Source organism: Tenebrio molitor, chromosome 3 (genome assembly GCF_963966145.1).
Source record: "Tenebrio molitor chromosome 3, icTenMoli1.1, whole genome shotgun sequence".
NCBI lineage: Eukaryota > Metazoa > Arthropoda > Insecta > Coleoptera > Tenebrionidae > Tenebrio > Tenebrio molitor.
The window spans coordinates 18,435,722-18,452,165 of record NC_091048.1 but is presented as its reverse complement, the minus strand read 5'-3'; the positions used below and the strand labels follow the sequence as shown (position 1 = coordinate 18,452,165).

The 16,444-nt window shown below is 32.9% G+C and overlaps 1 protein-coding gene and 1 long non-coding RNA gene across 2 annotated transcripts in view; both read left to right on the top strand.

Annotated features, from left to right (window-relative positions):
- Positions 1 to 1,394: 1,394 nt before the first annotated feature.
- The window catches only part of LOC138125669 (5-hydroxytryptamine receptor-like), a 256,405-nt gene continuing 241,355 nt past the window's right edge, over positions 1,395 to 16,444 (top strand). The window contains exon 1 of the mRNA XM_069041104.1: positions 1,395 to 1,685. The gene's annotated coding sequence lies outside the window, so the exon portion shown is untranslated. The remainder of the gene's footprint in view (positions 1,686 to 16,444) is intronic.
- Positions 11,800 to 15,508, top strand: LOC138126658 (uncharacterized). Its single transcript, XR_011157906.1, has 4 exons — positions 11,800 to 13,537; positions 13,595 to 13,858; positions 13,922 to 14,788; positions 14,863 to 15,508. It is a non-coding gene; the product is annotated as an uncharacterized lncRNA (long non-coding RNA).

The window sequence follows — 16,444 nt, the reverse complement described above, 5'->3', positions numbered from 1 at the left end:
CCCGTTATATACATATTATGGATTGTGGCGTCATATATCGAACGGAATTTTTGTTTAAAATTTTCTTCAAAGGTTAATTTAAATCTCTGCTAGAGTTGCCCTCTACTGCTACAATGAATTTAATTACATTTAATCAGTTTAAAAAATAAGTTCGCTAACTTAATAAATTATTATTTGAAATTATTAAATACTCTAAAAAGTACTACAAGATGGGTTTTTATTATTTACTTGCATATTAATTCCTTACGTATTTGAAATGCACATTATTATGAAGTCTATAGGTATTTTTGAAATGTTTTAATTCATATTGTTATTGTTCACATGATTTAAGAATGTTCACTACATATTTTTCTGTTTTCTGAGTAGGTATATGAGTAAAATATACCGGGTGTAGAATTAGTTTACGAGACATAGGGTTTTACATGTAAAAATAAATAGTTTCAGTTATTGGCTCCCCTATTAATTTTACGGCAAAATAGTTAAAATGAAAGTTGGAGAGAATTAAAATTACTGTCTAATTTCGGTCTTACTTTTTTTCTAACATCTTGTGGTACTGAAAGAAAGGCAAGAAAGAAGTTGACACAAAAACAGTAAAAAGTACTACTAAGCATAAAATTGTATTTCTTTCTTTAAATGTTATTATGGGGGATCTTTTTTAAACCACTTCCAAGCAACATTTGCTTCAGGTTTCCCAGACCGATCAATTCCTGCCACAGAAACAATTGGAAGAATTGTAGAGAAGTTTGAGCATTTAATGGAAGATACATTTTCATTCATCCTGTAGTCCTGTACGACTTCATTTTAAAGGCAAATTAAAAGACAATTAAATAATAGAGAAACCATCCGACAAATACATAGTATTTTAGAAGTCAAATTTCATGGCTAGTGCTACTTTTTTTTGTGTTAACTCCTTTCTTGCTTTTCTTTCAGTACCACAAGATGTTAGAAAAAAACAAAGAGTGGAATTAGACACTATTTTTAATTCTCTCTAACTTTCATTTTAACTATTTTGGCATAAAATTATTAGGGGAGCCAATAATTGAAACTCTTTATTTTTACATGTAAAATCCTATGTCTCGTAAACCAATTCTACACCCGGTATGTACAAGAAATATAAAAATTAGAAATTGGTACTTGATGCGCAACATGTTTTAGCGGTCAGCGCGCGTACCACATCGGAGCGATTTCAAGTATGTAATTTGCTTCAAAAATCTTTATTCTGTCGGCGTTTAAGGCGAACGTTAATTGTTTTTCAAAGCATTGTTACGTTGCATAAAAAGTATGCAACAAACACGCAGTGTGCAGTACGGCTTGTTGCTCGTATGTTCGGATGCTGGGCAGGGCCGTTGCGGTGCGCTTGCGTTGACCAATCTTATCTTTCAGGCGCGCGGGTTGCCTGTTTTCAGTAGTTTTCAGGATGCGAGACGAGCTTTCGAATTGTCACAATTGCCGCTCAACTTTCTCGCAACTGTATAACTGAGCTTTCGGAACTTTTTTCAGCTTAATTTCTAGTGTAGTCGATGTCGTAGTGAATGTCGGACGAATATGTGGATTTTTTCGTCCTATTATTGTAAACTTAGCGTAGTTCCAGTGTACAAACATGTGACTTGAATTTGTATGTGAATTATTTTTCTTTCACAAACTTTTCACGAACTTCTCTTTTATTCGCCCAACGTGAAAATGAGGTGAGTTTTTTCGAATTTTCAGGTTATCGGTGTTGTCAGTGGTAAAGTAAATATTCATAGGAGAGTGTTTTCAAGCTTTCGCGCAGATTAGTAGAACACAATAAAAACATCCTACGACAAGTTAATTAACGCTAATCCATTATTAAAACTATTTCTCACTAGCTGATTAGTTGATAATTAAGTCTCTTTTATCCTGACGACGTAGTAGAGTTATTAAAATATTATTTGCTCGTGTGAATACCGCTTAATTAAAATTCTCTCTATTACTCTCTCTCTCTCTCTATGATTTTGCGGTTGAAATACAAAATACATTTATTTTCACTTGATTAAACAAAATTCATTATTATTATTATTGAAGAAAACTCAACCGGCACATATCTCAGTTAAAAGTATTTAAAACTGACTGAATTCCACAGTTAAATTGAATGTCACCGTTCCCACAAAGGCACTGATCATCGAATGTGACGAAGTTAATAACGCAATGTACCTTGATAATGATAATTTAATTACATCGTTCACCTTCACCGACAATAATTTTAAATTCTACTTTATACTCGTATACTCATCTTGGTAATAATTTTATCCATATTTGAAAGCTCTAAAAAGCTTTTAAATTCCGAAAACAATTTTCTCCAAACGAATTGGACGAAAAGTTTATTTATGGTTAATACTGTTCGTTCAGGTTGAAATGTGAGAGTCTCTTTGCGGCCCGTGTAATATGGAATAAACTGATATAAACCACAAGGATCAAATTCCAGTAATTTTAGTAAGAATAGTGAGAAATACAGGTGACACGATGTCCACGATTTGTATGACTTACTAAAACACCCGAGCTTGTAAACACGAAGAGTGTGGGTGCTACATCAACAATCAACAAGTCTGTGTTTTGTTAAATAAATTCACTTACGGAGAGTGATTTCAGACTGATTAGCACAATTTATTGCGTCATTTTTATTATTTCCTTTTAGAGTCTTTAATTAACCTGGCCTCTAGACAATTGCAAACGTAGTTTGAATGTTTGCGAAGCGAACTTTGTCGAGTTTTATTTGTAAATATGTAGGACAGCAAGAAAATTTGTTCTATCTGTAGAGTAAGTTCTATTTACAATTACGGACACCAAAGAGAATACGAGTAGAATATTGTGTGATGGAACTTCACACAAACTCAAACTAGGGTATTAATTTGCTTTCATTTGTAAACTGTTTGACTTTGCATTAAGTTTCGATAAGAAACATGGATGTTGGCAAAGTTAAAAATCAATTTTTCCATATTGTTGAGGGAAACTTGGCTCTTAATTAATTTACAGTGTTAAGTTTGACAAGTAGACTGAAATTAGTGTACTTTGTGTAGCGTTAATCAGTTTTCGGATAAAAAAATGTCAAAAGGGAATTTGGAACGCTTTTACAAAAACATTCTTTATGCTAGTTACCTATCGACTGTTTCCAGAGCGTTTGAATAGTCTGCAAATGGCATCAGATATTTGTATCTGACTTTAGCTGAACAATTTGCAAAAATTTATTCACAAACAAATTAAATCCGAGTAATTCGGAGAAGCTTATTTTGTTTGTAGTGTGTTTGAGAACATAAAAAAATGATGAACAAAATAAACTAATTCAACGTACAATAAGGAAAATTATAATCTCATTTATTAACGTGACAGTTATTTTTTTAAATTGAAAAGCACGAGTCGTACGTAAGTAGGAAGTACGTTTTTTGTTCGACACTGTCAGAATTTGAGAATTTTCTCCTGTGTGAACGGATTTTGATAAATTTGACAACTTGTCAAAACGAAACGTCAAGTAAATTTTAAAGATTTTAAGCGATTTAGAGCCTTTAAGGGGCTCGTCGAACAAAAAAACGTTGTATTCAACTCGTTAAATAAACTACTCTTCTTGTATTTAATTTATAATTCGAATTTTAATCCAATCATCTTTCCGGTAAGATTGATTGTCTACATAATTAAGGTTTATCGATTTAATGCTATTAAATATTTAGATGAAAACTAAGATAATGGTGATTTTAATTATTGAACATACATAAGTAAATTACGATATATTGTCAAACTAAAAAAATTATTTTTGAAACTCTATGTTGAGTTATTGCATTTTTAAAATTCAAGTTTTTAAAAGAAGCCTATTGATTTTCAATTTACCGATCTTTATACATATTTATGATCTAAGTTCAGCACTCTTCAGTTAGTTAAATAATAAAGAGCGATGAATTATTGTACAGTGCCTTAATTATAAATGGACCACCTTAAATGAGACATACATGTAAAAGGTGTTTTTTTTTTTTAATTTGGCGTCGAAGTTGGCGTTGCAGAATCGATTGTGAATGAAACATTTGTCTTAAAAACATTAATTTTCCAAAGTGCAGATTAAAAACACGCAAAAAGTGAGGTTAGATTTAAACAGCTAATCAGAGTTGTAATCCGCTGGTGAGTTCACAATCGACTCTTCAACACTAACTTCGACGTCAAATTTAAAAGAACTCCCGTTATTTGAAATAATGAAATGGAAGTTCATGAATTCATGATGAAATTATTTAATAAACGCGTTAATGTTTTGATTAAAGAGGGTATTAAAATATTCGATGAAGATCAACTTTTGCATAATTTCCCCTTTCTTGATTATGACCTTCTTAGAACAAAATTAATTTTATTAATTAGTCTCGTACCTCTCCCTACACATGTGGTCTTATACCGTGCGATCACACGTTCAGAAGCTCTGGAATGCATGAAAGTATTTTTTGATTGCATACAGGGTGTTTGGGGTATAAGGTAACAAACTTCTCCTGCGTAAAGAAATAGACAAAATAAAACTTTTATTCTAGTAATCATTTTTTCAATTTGAAGAACTACTGTGTGAGATCCATCGGATTTCTAAATTATAAAGGAGGCGGCTAAGGCATTTTCCTTTACAAATCTTTATTAGCTTGGAATTAATAATTACAGATACGAACAGTGGCTCTCAAACAGTGGAAACAGAGTTTAGTCAGTTTAGTTCAGCATAATAAAAAAGCAAATTGAAAAAAAAAGTCACTAAGAAAAGTTGTTCATTTAACCAAGCTGTGCATGTCAGAAAAGTTTGTTACCTTAAACACCAAACACCCTGTATACCTGTTTATATTTAAATTTGAAAAATTTTGCCAAAACTCGGCCAAACAGGCAACAGCGCTGTATGACCATTCTGCGTGATTGAAAACACCATTACGAAAGTAGGATTTAATGATGAATCTTCTATGTTCTGAAGTAAAAACCATTTTTGCGTTAAAATTTGATTAATAGTGACAGTTGTGTATTAGCTGAAGTTAGCAAAGATACGAAAAAACTGACACTGTCATAGCCGCCCCTTATCTAAATAATTGTTGTTCCCATGGTACAATTTATACCTACGCAGGAGATGCAACTACGAGTATGTATACGGGTGTAGAATTGGTTTACGAGACATAGGATTTTACATGTAAAAATAAAGAGTTTCAATTATTGGCTCCCCTAATAATTTTATGCCAAAATAGTTAAAATGAAAGTTAGAGAGAATTAAAAATACTGTCTAATTCCACTCTTTGTTTTTTTGTAACATCTTGTGGTACTGAAAGAAAAGCAAGAAAGGAGTTAACACAAAAATAGTAAAAAGTAACACTAGCCATGAAATTTTAATTTGCCCTTCAAATGAAGTCGTACAGGACTACAGGATGAATGAAAAGGTATTTTCCATTAAATGCTCAAACTTCTCTACAATTCTTCCAATTGTTTCTGTGGCAGGAATTGATCAGTCTGGGAAACCTGAAGCAAATGTTGCTTGGAAGTTGCTTAAAAAAGATCTTCCATAAAACATTTAAAGAAATAAATACAATTTCATGCTTAGTAGTACTTTTTACTGTTTTGTGTCAACTTTTTTCTTGCCTTTCTTTCAGTACCACAAGATGTTAGAAAAAAAGTAAGACTAAAATTAGACAGCAATTTTAATTCTTTCCAACTTTCATTTTAACTATTTTGCCGTAAAATCCTATGTCTCGTAAACCAATTCTACACCCGGTATAGGTATTCTGTATGCTTGTGAAATATATAGTCAAAAAAAAAATAAAAACGCAAAATTCTCGTTGGTGTAGATTCCTCAGTTTTTCGAGCTTGGCTGCATTACATAAATTTAATTACGTGTACCGACCATTTCCATGTAAATGCGACCGAATACAATTTTTGTAATTTGCATTTGTTACACATTCGTAAAAACCTGTCACATTTTGCTAAACGATGCATTTTAGCTGAATTTTGACACGAACCAAAACATTCACGTCCCGAAAAAACAATGCGAACTTGACACAAAAATATTTTTACTACAACTGTAAAATGATTTTTGCTTTGTTATTGTATGGTGAAATGATTGGTTTCCTCAACATCAACAAGTCTGTTTATCATAAAATTCTGGTAAACAGATCCCTCGAATAGTAACGCAAATCGACCATTACGACTAACTGAACACAGGTACAAATTATGTTTACATCTATTCGAAACCTAGATCGTCGCAAATTTATTCTGGAATTTCCCTCGATTTAGAGGAGTGTCCGTCACGACTATCCCGGATTTGCCCATAAGGCATGGATCCGTTCCTCTGGGTTGCCTTTAAAGAATTATGACCCGAAACAGTCCGCACTTAAACTTGAGGAAAGGGGACATCTTCATTAATTTAAATTGCAGCATAATTATTTTACCATAGTTTGTCTCAGGGGCGTCTTTAATTAAACTGAATCGATTTTTTCCTCCAGTCGCCAAAGGCGCCGTTAAGCAGGATCTACTCGGCGGATTCCTTCGCACATGATTGTAATAATATGTAATAAGATTGTAATTATTAAAAAGCACATATTATTAACGTTTTTGTCCTTTAATTCTTATCGGTTAACAGGAAGTTCGTTACATGTTCAGGTCATATACCGTATCAGATAATAGTTTACGTTGTTTGATCTATTCGTTGACTGAAACGGTGCATTCAAATAAAATATTATTTTTCTCTTATAAAGTAGTTTTTAACAATTATTTTTGATTTACATAAGTAATAGTTAGTTTAATTTGATATTTTTTTCTTCATCTTTGATAAAATTAAAGCAACTAAAGATTATAAACGCAGTAGCAGACTCATTTAGGTGTATAATTTAATATGTATTGATTACAACTTATCATCTGATTAATACAAACTAACGTATTAGGAGATTTACATATAAAAAAGCATTATGAGGAAATAGTATATTACGTAACGAGAGTTGTAAAGAGCATATTACGTACAAGTGGATAAGTTACAAACGAGCGACGCAGGAGTGAGTGTTGTATATCCAGGCGTTCGTAATTTCTTTACAACCGTGAAACGCACTATACTTTTTCTGAGCATTAAAATTTCGAATTTTTTACGAGGCAGGATTTTATATGAGCGAAAAAATATTTGAAGTATGGATACAAATGACAAGTAACATTTTAGCATGTACATGGCCCAAAGAGATGAAGGTTTGAATTGCTTAGTTATTTCGCCAAAATAGGCCAATACAACGTTTTCAGAAAAAGACTCAATTTTGTGTTTCAAGCGCCAGTCCATACATTTTTTATAAATAACTTCGTACCGTGCTTTTGACTTTTTCGGTAGAAAATTCACCGTAGTGTGTACATATTGTTAATTGTTTTATTTCTGGGGGCGTCCCTGAAATTTCTTCCCCGGAGTTACTTTCACTCATTTTATCTACGTCAACAACTAAACGTCAAATTAATTTTTCTTTTGACAAGGGAACGTAATAAGTCAAAAACATTTCAAAACTCGAACATATAGTTGAATTTTTTTAATAAACAATTGTCAAAACGTTGTCTTGTTGGTATGAGCCAAACTGTGATTTTCATGATAATACGATTGGTCACATTGAGTGTCAACATTTTTTTGTGTAATTGAGCCTGTGCCCTAACGAGCGAGAGTTTATTTCAAATTCGAAAAGGTTTCTCCTGATTTCTCATTAAATTTGTTTTGAAAATGAATTCACGGAAGAAAGGTACGGGACGTGAAGTGAACATAACCTTAACCATGTCAAATTGTTATACAGCTGGTCCATATGTCCAGATTTTAGGGTGGTACAGTATGGTTTTTTACTTCATTTTGACACTGACAATTGTTTATTAAAAAAATTTCACTATAATATGTATATTACGTGCATGTGTCATTAGATTCATAACGTGCATGTGTTCATAATGTCATAGTTACTAATAATGAAACAACCTAATGCATTCTTACTAGTGCTTACTAGGGAGTAGAAAAATAACTATTACATCTCCTTGCGGTGGGTGTATTATGCCGGCCAAAAATTTTTAGCCGTTACTATCTTGACATCCACCCAAAAAATATCAATCATAATCAAGACGGTAAGACTAGTTTTGCAGGCGTATAAAGGAATGAAACAATGGGAATATCCAGTTCAGTATTATTTTATTTGAAAGTTTCCTACAATGTACGTGTAACTCCATGCTTGAGCTGTCTCCTATCAACCACTGAAGCGTTGTGAAAGAAATATGAATTGCTACAGTAAATTACAATAAATTTAAACAAATTTAAGTTCATTTCTAACCTAACAGATTAGAAAATAAAACTAATTAAATTGGAATTCAGAAATTAGTGGAATTTACGCGAATAATGGTACCTTGGACCACAAACAAGTTGAAGTAAGAATTAAATTCAAAATTAACTTCCAAAATTTAGGATTATGTACAGAGTGTCTATAAAAGAACATACAGGGTGTTTTCGAAGTTGAGGTGTTCCTTTTAACATGTGATAGTATGCGTTGTTCTAAAGAGTTTTAGCCAAAATCACCTTAGTAAAATGTGTACGGCAATGAAGATACAATAAGTTAATTTTTTTGAAATTTTTGAAACCGGTCCTGCTCAAATTTGCGCTGAGTTGTTAGAAATTTGAATTGATTTGTTAGAAATTTGAATTGACAAAAGAAAAATCAAATGAGCATGGGCGTTAATCAAAAATACTGTCAGAGTTGTCATCTAATAAGTCGGAATAGCTTTATTATTAAGAAAATTATGAGTTCACAGATTTGTTGCTAATGTATGGGCAATATTATCACGCTATCAGAATGCAGCTGAGGCGTCCAGAGAGCACGCAGAGCGATTTCCAGAAAGTCACCATCCTGGGTCACATGAGTTATTAATCTAGTACAGCGGAGAAATAGACAGGACCGGACTCAAAAATTTAGAAAACAATAAAAATATACAATCAATTATCTCCGTTAATACAAACATTTTACTAAGAAGATTTGGACTAAAATTCTTAAGAATAATGTATAGTACCTCGTGTTACCAGGAACGCCTCAACTTTGAAAACACCCTGTATATCAAGAATCCTGTTTGTTATAACGGTACGTTAACCTGAAGTGATAACTTGCTGAGGGAGTTTTTTGAGCTTTGTTCCATTCGTTGTAGTAAATCTTCAACAATTTCTTCATTCACTGGCGCTCTTCCTACACTTTTACCTTTTTCAACAGTGGCCACAAATCTATCCACAATCCTTCTAATGTGCATGTGGAATTAATTTGCTTCCACGATGTTGTCATTTGGAAATTTTGCGAAAAATTCTTCGTTGCAAGCGTCTATAGAATAACCCCACTCTCCTTTCTGCAGGGTACAATTTCGGTAATACGATGTCACAATGAAGGTGTTTTGCTCTAGCGATAAAACCAATGCGGTTTACTGAAAAGATTGCTCATTCATTACTTACTGTAAACATACGAAAATAAATGTCTTACCTTCGCTACTTCCTAACTTGTTCTTGGTAGAGTACGTCCACTGATAGAATGTAGTTTTTTAAATATCCTTAGATAACAAAATCCCCAAACCATAACATTAAAATATTAACAAGGTATCATAGATTGTGTTGGTAATATCTTCGAACATTCGCGCCACTGATTCTTATTGGTTGTTTGAAACCCGCGTGAAAAATAAATTATATGACATTTCAAATTTGAAATTGTCAGTGCTGTCAAGTGATTTAAGTATTTAGATTTGCGATTTTTCATCTTTAGAGCTTTGTTTTGCGTTTCTCTGGTTTTAAAAGTTATTAGTTTTGATCGTGTTGCTGTTTTGATCTGTTCCGTTGCGATTTTTTGTTGATTTTTTTTAATTTGTGAAGTGAGTGCGTGCCTCAAGAATCTTGCATGATGAACACTTTAAGGCTCCACGATCCCTCACGTAGCGCCTATACTAAATAGGATGGAGTTATTTTTTTCGGAATTTTTCTACAAAATCAACTTTGAAGCAATGCTTGACTTTTGGTTGGTTAGTAGGCACCTAAACGGAGGTCGATGACATATTATTTTTAAAAAAAGTATAATAATAAATTTGTAATTAAATAAAAACGCGAAATCATTTTTTTCGGATTTTTTTGTCCTGGAACGTTTTTTCACGGTAAGTAAACACTCATTTGATAGATAATTAAAATACGGAGGTCGATGACATTTTCTTTTTTCGTTTACTGTCGTAGTTTTGTTGTTATTTATAAAAAATAAATCCGAAAATAGGCAACCAAAAGTACTTGAGACGACGCGGCCCTTGCCGCTCGAACATGGTTTATGGCTAGTGAGAGCGACTTACGCAGGTCCTTATAACGCACTAATACATCGAAAATGATACATAGGTAATTTTTGTTCATGCATTAAATATTTAATAATAATAATCTCTTGTTTGTGTTTAGCTATTTCCGAAAAAAGCTGGATATTTTAATTTTAGTAGCCAGCTTTCTTCAGAAATTCGAAAATGTATTGTGCGTTGCATTTTTAATTCCGTCGGGCACATTATCACTCGTGAAATACCCTGTATTAATAAAACCTAATACATAGGTATATATTATTCCTATTATATTGAAGTCTTCCCTAAGTGCAAACATGTAGAATAATAATAAAACATCACGTGTAAACCTGCTCTGTCCATTTTTTTAAATTTCGCGCCGGATCTATTTGTTGTAGCGTAGAGTGAACATTTTTAGTAACATTTATGTCAAGCAATCTATGAGTGGACAGAATTTATTCACAGTTCACATTTATGCGGAAAAATGTTTTACTCTTGATAAAGACTGTTAAAGAAAATCACAAGCAAAACAATTAAAACGCCGAACTCACAAACTGACGCTAAGATTTAATGATCAATAATTTGACATTTGTCATTTGACATCTAATTTGCCAGCTTCAACGACTCGACATAGTTCGGCCAAAATAATCTAGAGCCGCACAATTCCACAGGACTCTTGATATATGTATGTTCTTTTATAGACACTTTGTACGTATAAAAACACATAAGACGTGCAATGACACCACCATGCGTCGCCTAGATTAAAATCGACGAAACAAGGATAAGTGTGAGGCGAGCCCACTATACACACCGCTATCTACTCGATACATAATGTTGTTGTTACTAGACAACTCTATGACGTCATATCGTGACGAAACGAAGTGTAGAACACAACTAGCAATTTTTCTTTCCAACAAACTTTGTTTGAAAGAAATCGATCCAATAGTTTTTGAATTAAATGGATTCAAAGAGACAACCAGGCAGACAAAGTCCAATTTTATTTATATGTTTACATAAGTATTGGGTATTTTATCATTTTTAATTGATTTTTTCTTATATTTTTTTTCATTTCAACACTAAGAAGTAATTGAATTGAATAAAAAAAAATTTTTGCTTTGTTTCTTTCTATGTTTTACAGAATTGAAGAGACACTTTGACATTTAGGATTTGGAAAATGTTGTCTTACAACGAAATTAAAAAAAAAACTCTACCAAACTGCTTCCCTTAATTGAAAGTGTGGGTTTGTGGTATAAAAAAACCTGTTAATGTTACCGTAATTAAATTGTAACTGGTCTTTGGTTTAGAGCGCGTGGATTGCTTCGTCGAACATTTTTCATTGCGATGCACCTTTGAGCAGTTTCGAGAGTTTGAAAACAGTGAAAAGTTTTGAGTTATTGGTGGGGGAGTAATAAAATATGGCCTCCATTACTGCATATGCTACAAAAGATTCAATTCTTCTCGAGTCAGTGGTTATTTTTTCGCAAACTGCGACATTTCAGACCTTCGGCATCGTTCGATTCGGGTCAAGAAGTTTTATCTGATGGTAATATCTTTGATTTTATATTACTAGATTGGCCACCAATGGAACCAGTTTTCTGCAAACTTTTGGATGCGGATACCAGAGGGAGCGCCTATTGCCGCTGTGTGAATTCGGTTAGACATACGTTACGTTTCTGTCGCCAGAGTAAGCTTGTCGTAACTTAAATAAAGCGCGGAGTTCGGAGTATCGCACGGGAGTATCGCACTATCGAGTCGAAATTCGAAATGTTTCCAGAACGCGACGGGAACAGACCAGGCGACGAGTTACTGTTTAAAATATTACTGGACATATAACGCAATGCGTTTTATTTCATACTGTAATCACTAAATCATTGTTTTAGTTTAAAAAATTATTATAAAATTCATTCCCGAGTATCAATGGTAACTGTTTGTTTGTTGACTTTTCACGTTATGTATCTCAGGAAACTAACACGAAATATGTAGTTCTTTGTGTATTAAGAACGCAAAGTGATACATTGTTGATGTTGATTGAGAGATTGACAATGTACTATTGGGAGCATGGAATTTCGGGCAGCTATTTATGTCATTTAAAAAAACCCAATGTAGTCTAAGCTTTATTGTCATAAATGTCATAACAATTAATTTTGACGAAATAAACAGTTATGCACAATTATTTTACATTTTAGTTATTACAGTCACGGACAGAAAAAGTGGGACAAGTCTTATTACGAAATTTAACTAAAATTGAGTTAAGTAAACCTGGCTTATAAATAAATAAATATTTTAATAGTAACCATAGAAATAGTATAGAGCCTTACATTAGCGAAAAAATATTGTCCTATTTTTTTGTCCGCGACTGTAATTTCCAAAGTTTAATAAAAGACTGTTTAGTTTCCAGAAAATCACATCTAAGCACTTGCAACTTTTCAGGACTGATGAATGCAATTTGTCAAAATGACATGCAACAATAGTAGATATTAAAATGAGGTTTATTAAGTCGTCTAGCATTTAAAGCCTATTTCACATCAAATTTCAAGTCTGCCCGAATTTCCGTGCTCCCAATAGTACACTTGCGCTCGCAACACACACAACATTTTTTCTACAATCGGAACTATGACTACTATGTATTATCCGTTCACTTGACATCCGCACTGTCAGGTTGACAAGCTGTTGGTAATATTTAAAATCCCTATTATACTAACTTGGTAATTTACGTAAAATAATGTTGCCACATTAGAAAGGCATATGAGTCATTTATCTATTGCTGATGTTCCTCCAACAATTATTTCTCTTGCCGCGTCCGATTCAGGATCAGAATTGGAGTTCTATTCTGAGGAAGATTTAGATGCAATACCTTAAATAGCGTTAAATAAAATAATTTGAAACACCAGTTTATAACCCAACTTCTTCTATCTGACAGTAGCAATTTATTTATCACTAGATTTAATGTACACTCAAAAGAAAAGTCGAAATTTTGATGTACATTCGACCAATTTGAATAAAAAATGACACTGACAGTGCGGATATCAGGTGAACGGATAATACATATTATTTTATTTTGAGCAAATTAATGTAATTAATGTAATACATTATTAAAATCAGAAACTAATTATTCACAATAAGGGGATATATGTTTCTGCCGGGTTGCCTATGAAAATTTGGAGGCACTCGAACTGCGCACAGATTAGGAACAGGTAGTCAGGTTATCAGAAGGGTTGCTTAATCTTCAACTGAACTGCGCTCAGTACTTATGCAGGTACATACTTTTTTTGTTTGTTTCGTTCGACGTTGCCTCATGTGGATTTTGCCACAGGATAGCGACAAACAGACGCCAAATGTTGGGATTTTCCCAGTTCTTTGAGGGCCCACCAACGTATCGAAAGTAGGTAGGTACTTGTCGGCGGCATCATAATTCATAAACCAAATTGGACAGGCCGCTCTAACAACATTATGAATTTCCAAAAACTATCTATGTCAAATAGTTGTCCATTGAGCAGATAGGAGAACCGAGAAGGGTGATGGCCAATAACAATTTTCAAAAAACTGTTTAGTGGGGGCTGGAAGGAGTGGTAAGAAGGTGAGGAAAAATTATAAATAAGTGAGGTATAAGTAACAAATATAAGTTATTTGTGAATTTTAGTTTTACTAAAAGCGTAAATATGGAAAATTTTGATACTATGTTAAGTCAACGTGGACAGTTGTTGTTAATTTTTGAAAAATACAAGTTTAGAAAATACAGAGTTTTAAAAACAAGTGAAGAAACAGTGTGGCGGTGTACAAACAAAAATTGCATAGCAACAGTTTACACTCTAAATTCAGTTTTTTCGAGAAAAGAAGGTACTCACAATCACAATTTGGAAGAAGAATTATTGGTAAGACAAAAAGTCAGTAACTCCTTAAAGAGACAAGCCCAAGAAGACATTTCTGCCAAACCAGCGAAATTAATTCGGAAAGAATTAAATAATCAAAGAGACGCATTAGAAACTATATCTGTCACCGATTTTCCATACATAAGAAACAATATTAATCGTGCACGATTACAATTAGTGCCAAAATTGCCAAGATCGGCTGAAGAGGTACAAATATTTTTAAATACTGCGAACTTAAAAACAAGTAAGGAAGAACCGTTCTTGTTGTGTAACAATCTATCAGAAAATATCGTTGTGTTTTCTTGTAAAAGCAATATCGAATTTATGTGCCAACAAGACACTCTTTACATGGACGGCACATTCGAATTTTGCACAAAATTCTTTGGGCAACTTTTTACCATACATGCATTGTGCAATGAGGTTTATGTGCCGGTAGTATTTTGTTTATTGAAAAATAAATCAAAAAGTACATATTTAAGACTATTTAATATATTAAAAGAAAAATGTGATTTGATGCATTGTATTCTAAACCCGAAGACTATTGTAATTGATTTCGAAATGGCAGTTTATTTAAGCGTCGAAGAAGTTTGGCAAGGAGTTCAAATTATTGGATGCCGATTCCATCTTGCGCAATCATGGTACGTATTATTTCATATTTCTTTTTTATTTGTTAAGCAAATAATACATAACTTAAAATGATTTTTTATTACAGGTGGCGTAAAATACAGCAACTGGGACTAGCTTCAGAATATAAAAACGAGCAGTCTCCTATTGGAACCTGGCTAAAACATTTATTCGGCCTGACATTTCTTCCACCGGCGGAAGTGGGAGATTGTTTCGCGGAAGATTTCATGTGCGAAAAACCAGAAAATTCGAAACTTGACCAGTTTGCTGATTATTTGGTTGACAATTACATCGACAGTGAGTCTAAATTTCCCCCAGAGATATGGGCGGAAAACAGTTGCAGCATTTTAAGGACGACAAACACATGCGAATCTTTCCATTCTAAATTTAAAAGAGAAAATTCAAGCCCATATCCAAACATACATTCATTTTTAAAAGTATTGTTGGAAATGCAAACCGACACATATGTAAAACTTAATTCTATTAAGCGAAATGAAAAGAAATATATTCGACGGAAAATATTGTTAAAACAGAAGTTTATCCGATCAAAAATTATACAGTTAGATAGGCATGAAATATGACGTTATAATTTTGTTAAATGTATTTCGTATAAATTTAGCAGTATTGCGAATTTGTAATAGGTAAATATATTACTTTTTATGTTATGTATTATAATATAAACATTTACATTTTGTAAAAATATTGAAATAAATAATTTGATTTGTGAGGGAAAAGGAATTTGAATCAATGGTTACTTCACCATCTCTCTAATCCTTTTGGATACTGAGCGCAGTTCAGGTGTTTGTAAAGGTCAGTCCAGGTAGAAAAAATTTCTTGAGCGCAGTTTGAGTGTCGGATTAAGGATCTAATGGATTTTGTGCGCAGTTCAGTTGCACCCGAAAATTTAGCCGCAAGTATTTTTAATTAAAATTAAATTAATTTATTTTTTGCAAACAATTTCGTTCACTCGTTTTTGATAAATTATAATTCATTTCAAAGAGAGATGTGTAAAGAACTTAAAAAATTTGGGTTGCCATTTCTCACTTGGCCCCAACCTTTTGGCAACAGGGTGTAAACAGGTACCTACGTCTCTGTTTAATTTATATGTTCATATCATAACCTATCCTCATAAATTATATCAAAATAAAGCTAAGTTTTTTCTCTACACGATGGAATACCGTTGCTTATGGAAAAGTGGCCGCAAATAGAGGCAACTGTTAAAGATAGATAACAGCGAAATGAAGGAAGGTTTTTATTCTGAGCGTAGGTGATACCGAGGTATAACTAAATGAGATCTATAATATCTTGTATAATATAGAGGATATTTTGGGGCATAAGGAATGGTCATCTGCAACTTTTTTTAATAGGACCGAACTTTGAAAACGGACTTTATACGTAGTTGATGTGTACTAAAAACTACGTTTCTCGTAACATTTAACGCTGTGTTAATTCAATTATTGAAGCTATAACTTTGATTTTTTGTATATTTATACTAAAAAGTACAGCGCTCCCAACAGTCAATTGGAAATTTCTCAAATATCGATAATTTTGAAAAAAAAAATTAATAAATTTAGATTAATCAAAAAAGCGCATCGTAAACTTCACTCTGCTGGGACCTATGTGAAATGTTGAAAATTTCGATACACATGCAGCGAGTCAAATGTGACTAA